The sequence below is a fragment of the Cebus imitator genome, unplaced genomic scaffold, assembly GCF_001604975.1.
Source record: "Cebus imitator isolate Cc_AM_T3 unplaced genomic scaffold, Cebus_imitator-1.0 Scaffold45, whole genome shotgun sequence".
NCBI lineage: Eukaryota > Metazoa > Chordata > Mammalia > Primates > Cebidae > Cebus > Cebus imitator.
The window spans coordinates 17,366,724-17,373,732 of NW_016107360.1; positions in this window are offsets into that span (position 1 = coordinate 17,366,724).

The window sequence follows — 7,009 nt, forward strand, 5'->3', positions numbered from 1 at the left end:
TGAGAAATCTCCAAACTGCTGTCTACATTGGCTGAACTAATTTACATTTCCAGCAAGAGTGTATAAACATTTCCTTTTTCCCACAGCCTTGCCAGCTATTTTTTTTTTTTGACTTGTTAATAATAGCCATTTTGACTGGTATGAGGTGGTGTCTCATTGTGGCTTCAATTTGCATTTCTCTGATGATTATTGATGTTGAACATCTTTTCATGTTTGTTGAATGCTTGTCTGTTTGTGTTTTTTGCATATTTTTAAGTGGGATTATTTGTTTATTTGTTTAGGTTCTTTATAGATTCTGGATATTAGACCTTGGTTGGGTACATAGCTTGCACATATTTTCTCCTATTCAGTAAGTTGTCTATTTACTCTGTTGATAGTGTCTTTTACTGTGCAGGAGCTCTTTAATTTAATTAGGTCCCACTTATCAATTTTTGTTTTTGTTACATTTGCTTTTGAGGACTTAGTCATAAATTATTTCCAAAGTCCTATGTCTAGAATGGTGTTTCCTAGGTTTTCTTCCAGTATTCTTATAGCTTGAGGTCTTATATTTAATATTTTATTCATTTGGGGTTAATTTTTATATATAATGAAAGATAGGGGTCCAGTTTTATTTATTTTTTTTATATCCAGCACCATTTATTGAATAGGGACCTCTTTCCCCATTGTTTATTTTTGTTGATGTTGTTGAAGATCAAATGGCTGTAGGTGTGTGAGTTTATTGCTGGGTTCTCTATTCTGTTCCATTGGTCTTTGTGGAAATCGACAACTCATTAACCAGTTTATCATCAAAATCCTTATTGAAATGATCTTCATTACCACTAGCATTTTATTTCAAATCAGCAAGATATTTATATATTTTTGGAATATGTTCATGTGATTTATTCTTCATTAGCTAGATTGTTAGACAAATCAAAAGTCTTGTTTATTCTTTTTCAAATTTATCATCTCATCTTAATTAGTTAATCTTGGGATGCTTTGAAAATGTTTTTGTTATAATTTGCTTATTTATAGAATAACTTGTCCATTTTACATATGAGTTATATGGGAAAAATTATTTTATGATGTTTGTAATTGTATACTCTGAATTATCAAATATATTCTTAACAGACAAGAAGTTCTGCTTTGACTTGGGGTCCATGAAACTGAAATCTTACTGCTTATGCTTTTACATGTCTGATGGTCAGAACATCAGATTTCGTATGTTTCAAATCATGTTTTATCTTTAATGTATTTATGCTTCTGGTGCTAGGCTGCATAGAACATGCTTATCTAGTGATACAGCGTTTTGCTCCATACCTTCCTCTCATGACACTGGGTAAGTAAGAGAAGTGGGAGGTAGTGATATTCCTGAAATCCATTTATCCAGCAGAACAGCTACCAATAATTTAACCGTATACAGAGTTGTCTGCAAGCTACTAACCCAAGTTAAATGTCTCCTCAACTCAACTTCTCCTTAGCCAGATTGTCAAGGCCACCACCCTTCCAATGCCTGCTACAAGGGCAAGACAGGCAGGAGAGAATGTAGTTTTCGCCAGTCACAATTAAAATATCTTTTTAAATTATACAAAAACATGATCATGCATCTGGGCAAGGAAGTGCCCTGAAATTTAAGCCTGATTAGCATCACAGTAAATCTGTTATAACAGGGGCAAGCAAGTGGGAGAGGGAGAGGGAGAGGGGGAATAGAAACTACACTTCAAATAATTTGTTTGTTAATTTCCTCCATGGTTGACATAACTCCAAAATATGTATGGGATAGAAGTATGAGTTTGGTAGGTGGAACGGGTGGATTTTGTAAGTGCTTAGACAGTTCTATACTGCTATAACAGAATACCACAGACTATCGCAGGCTGGGTAATTTATAAAGAACAGAAATTAATTTCTTAGCATTTTGGAAGCTGGGAAGTCGAAGATCAAGTCACCAGAAGGTTTGATATCTAGTAAGGGTCCAATTTCCACTTATAAGATGGCACCTTACATCCTCCAGATGCAGGAAGCAATGCTATTCCTCATGTGGCAGAAGAGCCAAGATAGGGCAAGAGAGAAAGAGCGAGTAGGGAACCAAGTTCAACTTTTGATAATGAACCCACTCTCAAGATAATGACATTAATCTCTTCATGAGGGCAGATCCCCCTGGCCTAATCACCTCTTAACAGTCTCACCTCTAAATATTGGTACAATGGCAATTAAGTTTCAACATTACTTTTGGAGGGGACAAACATTCAGACTATAGTAGTAAGGTATTCAAAATTCCTTTAAATATGCTGTAGATCTCTTTAAGTATGCCAGTGTGAGCCTTGACTTAGCTTTGTAAGTACACTTTTACGTTTCATTTTTGGTAATTGTCCCCTGAGAAATATCAGCAAATCTTTAGGGACTAGCAAATCAGCAATTCTCTGTTCAGTGCCCTTGGTTTTGTAGAGAGATGTTTTGCCATATACATTCAGACACAGTGCTACTAGGCCTTATTTCTTAGCCACTCCATGAGTTGTCCCAAAAGGGATTGAGTCAGTCCTGTATCCTAGCTGGCTAAAGGGTCAATTTTAGATAAAAGGTTCACAAAAATCTATCAAATTTAAGAGGGCCCAGCCCCTTCATTGGCTTCAGGATCATCTGACTGGAGAGAGTGAAGAGGTTTAAAGCGCTATTAATTTGACTAAATTCTGTTTGGCTACAGTAATCATGTGTATTCCATCGGGTACTAGTTCCAGAAAGAGAAGTTCATGATGTCACCTGTGAACTCTGATTTCTATGTGCCACCTTCCTAAAAGAACATTAAGATCATCTGAATATGAAGAACAGTTGGAAGTAAACTCTTTTGTGTAAACAAATAAAAACCTAGGAACTTTATCTTCTCACTTAGAACAGAATACTGATTAAGGCGAGACTCAAGTCACTTACTACTTTGTGAAATTTAGGTCTATAATATTCACTGAATCCTTTAATATTATCTTCTGTATTTAAATTAACTGTTTTCTTATTTGAGCATAAAAATTAGGAAATTCCTTTAGATCTCTAGTGATAAGTGTGGAAACTGAAGGTTTTATTTTACCAAGTCGTTTGGGATAAAAATTAAGTAGTTACTTATTCCTTGGGGGAAAGTATGGTGTGTAATACTCATCTTTCACACTCAACAGCTCACAAAAATGAAAAAAAGCAATCAACAAGTAATTCTAAAAGAAAACATTAAACATTCTCCAGACTTTAATCATATGAGGATGGATAGAGGATGAGAGTTGGGTTTTATTTTCAACTTTTCCCCAAAATGTCAATAACAAATCACAAAACACATACACACATACACATACACTTCACATTCCCTACTTCTAAAACCATTGCCATCTGGATCTGGTCCTCCCTTTCCGTTTTGGTAACAGTGATGTACTTTTCCCCAGGCTGCCCTCCAATTTCATCACCTCCTCTGATGCCTGGTGTCTTTGTCCTTCATTTGAGTCCCTCTCATCATTTGCATGTATATAATTGATCCTCACAGTGGCACTGGCTCATGCCATCTCTCCCTTATCTTCTATTGTCTAGGCTATTCCTTCACCCTATCAAAGCTCATCTGCTAGGAATCTTGTTTGCCTGATTATTCCAGTACTTCTGGTTGTTTTTCCAAGCTTTACTCATCTCTGATCAGGGTTCATTCTGGTTTTAGATAGCCACTCCAATTCCACTTCTTTAAGGAAACAATATGATATAAAGAAAAAACCTTATGATTAGGAGTCAGGTGGCCTCAATTTTAGGCCTAGTCCTTTTGAAAAGGTGCTTTCTGATCTGGGTCAGTCACTTAGCCCCTCTTCACCTCATTTTTATATGCACTAAATAGAGACCTATTCATTCAACGATAAAATTAAATTGTTTTCAGACATTGTACTAGGCACTGTGTCTCCAAAGAACAATAAAACATTAATCTTGTCCTTAAGGAACTTTCAGTTCAGTGGGGGAACAGAGAATAAAATGGGCAGTTGCAATACAAGATGAAAAAAGCACAACTTTAGAAGAAAGAAATTAGAAAAGGAAGCTAGAAGATGTAGTTGAGCATCTCCAAGCTCTTATTTTTTCATCTGCAAAGTGGGGGGCCTGTCTCACCTGTGCCACCATCCTCAAAATATTGTTCTGGAAATCAAAGAAAAGGGCTTCGAATGCTTGAAAGAACCCTAAAATGTAAGACTGTTGTTCTTAGTGGTTGAAAGGACAATTGTGGATTCTCCTTGATTAATATCTTTTATAAGCACGAAATTCCTATAGCGCTCTTTTACTTATCATTTCAAAATTTGTATATTTTCACTTCTTCAGAATGTTATGGAGATTGTATACTATGGCACAGGGGTTTTTCAGACTGGCTGTAAATCAGGATCGCTTGGGTGAGAGTTGGCAGGCTGTGAGGGGAGGGTTGGAATTGAAAATATGACTTGCATACATCACATTTAGTATAGTGCCACACAGAAACACTTGTGTAAAGTGACAAAAGCCTCATTCACTTAAGTGGATAAATTTTGATCCTCACAATAGTCTTACTGTGTTTGCAATATGCACGAAAAAAAAAAAAATAACATCCCAAGTCACAGATGGAAAGGTATAGGATCAGAGTATGGTATTTCCTTAAAGTGACCCAGCAATAAACAAAACAGGTGACCTGAGCAAGAAGCCAAGTATTCTCATTCCCACTCCAGGGTTCATTATATTACAGAAAAAGCCATACTATGAATAACACCAAGGCTTGGACTTCTACCATTAGTCTAGCTGAATAATACATTAGTACAGAGTAAAGTGTTTCTCAGGCTTTGAAGACTTGTGTCCTAATCTAAGAAACAACAACTGTAAACTCTGTTTCTGCATGGCAGGCTATATGCCATGGCCAACTCTACCAGTTGACACACTAAACGCTGAGAAAATACAATAAATATGCCTTTTTATAATATGCTGAGCTGTCATGAAAGGCATGAAGGCAGAAATCCGGAGAAGTCAGCCTGTACCCAAACCAACTTTCACATTGGTAGTTTCTGCTAAATTCTGTGTTGAACAACTTTATTCCAGTAAATACAAAAACTTCAGTGAAATGATTGTTCTTTTTAAAATGCAGTTTTAAATTAAATAAAAAAGAAAATGAAAACTTGAATAATCCTATAACAATTAAAAATATCAGAAGTTAACCTTGCCACGAAAAATATAACAACACAGTTACAGGTGAATCCTATTGACATTTGCCTTATAGTTCCCATTACCCATCATCTTTATGTTGTAGTTTCTTGTATATTATATCTACATACATTTTAAAAATTCTATCTGTACTTATCTGGTCCCAGATATAAGGAGTTTGGAAAATGTCACTCTGTCCTCACAAGGGAAAAACTGAAAAAATCAACAACTCTTCTTATCTGTCAGAGAAGTGAGGTCGGAGGGCAAACCACTGTTCTGTGGTTTGGGGAAAAAGGTGCATACAGAGAATCACAAGTTATTGCAGCAGAAGCCTATGAGCAGAAACCTCCATGAGAGCTAGAATCGAGGCAAGAAAATCTGAAGTTGCAATTGGCTAATTCCTGGAGGCCCAGAGTGGACAGGTCTGAGAGTTAAAAACTCCAGGAGACCCAGTCATACGGGAGCCTCCACACCTTTGTGAGTTTTCCCTTCTGGAGCTTGGCTGTATTCTCAAGTGAATATTTGTGGAAAATCCTTTCATGTTTCCAATAGTAGGAGAGGAAATCAAATCATTTTAGAGTATGCCAGAGCATCCTATTCTTCTTAGCAAGGCCTTTCTTCAAGTGAAACTATTTTCCAGAGCATAAACTATTGGAGTTTTATCAGAGCCTAATCAACTTGAGAGAAGGAAAGTACCTGATGTCAGTCCACACAGTCAATCCTGTTCCACCGAAGGAGTGGAGGTGGGGAACTGAGAAGCACTTGTGAAATTTGCAGTTCAGATGCAGGCTGACTACAACACTGAAACCTAATCTTAGGACTATGGAATGCCTTCTGTGCCCTTCCCTGCCCCACAGCCTTACCGCCAAATTACTAAAGGCCTATTTACCACAGTTTTTTTTTTTACCTAATATATCATATCCGGCAGCCAAGAAAAAATTACAAGGCATACTAAAAGGCCAAAAACACAGTTTGAAAAGACATTTCAGGCATCAGAACCAGAGTCAGATATGGCATCGTTATTACAATGATCAGAATGGGAATTTAAAACAACTCTGACTAATATATTAAGAGTTCTCTACTAGATCAAATAGACAGCATGTGAGAACAAATGGGCAATGTAAGCAGAGTGATGAAAATTCTAAGAGAGGAGAAATGCTAGAGATCACTGTAAAAGAAATGAAGATGCCTTTGGTGGGCTTATTGGTAGACTGGACATGGCTGAGAAAGGAATTTCTGAGCTTGAGGATATATCAATAGAAACTTCCCAAACAGAAAAGCAAAGAAAAAAAGGAGACTGGAAAGAAAAACTGGAACAAATATCCAAGAAATATTAGACATCTACAGAGGTATAATTTACACATAAAGGGAATACCAGAAAGAGGAGAAAGAAAGAAACAAAAGAAATGTTTGAAAAAATAATGATGGAGAATTTTTTCAAATTAATGTCAGGCACCAAATCACAGAGCTAGGAAGTTCAGGGAACATCAAAGTGGGTAAATACTAAAAATCCACATATAGGTATATGAGTTTCAAACTGCAGAAAATCAAAGATAAAGAAAATTATTGAAAAAGGCTAGAGGGGAAAAACCCTGCCTATTAAGGAAAAAATAATTATATCTACTTCTCAAACCAAGCAAGAGGAGTGGAGTATTTAGTGTTGAGAGAAAAACTCACTAGCCTAGAACTCTGTGTGCTGCAAAATGATCCTTCAAAAATCAAAGAGAAATAAAGACTTTCTCAGACAGACAAAATTGAGGGAATTTGTTGTCAGCAGACCAGCCTTGCAAGAAGTGTTAAAAAGAAGTGATTCAGAGAAAAGGAAAATAATATAGGTTAGAAATTTGGATCTACATAGAGAAGAGCA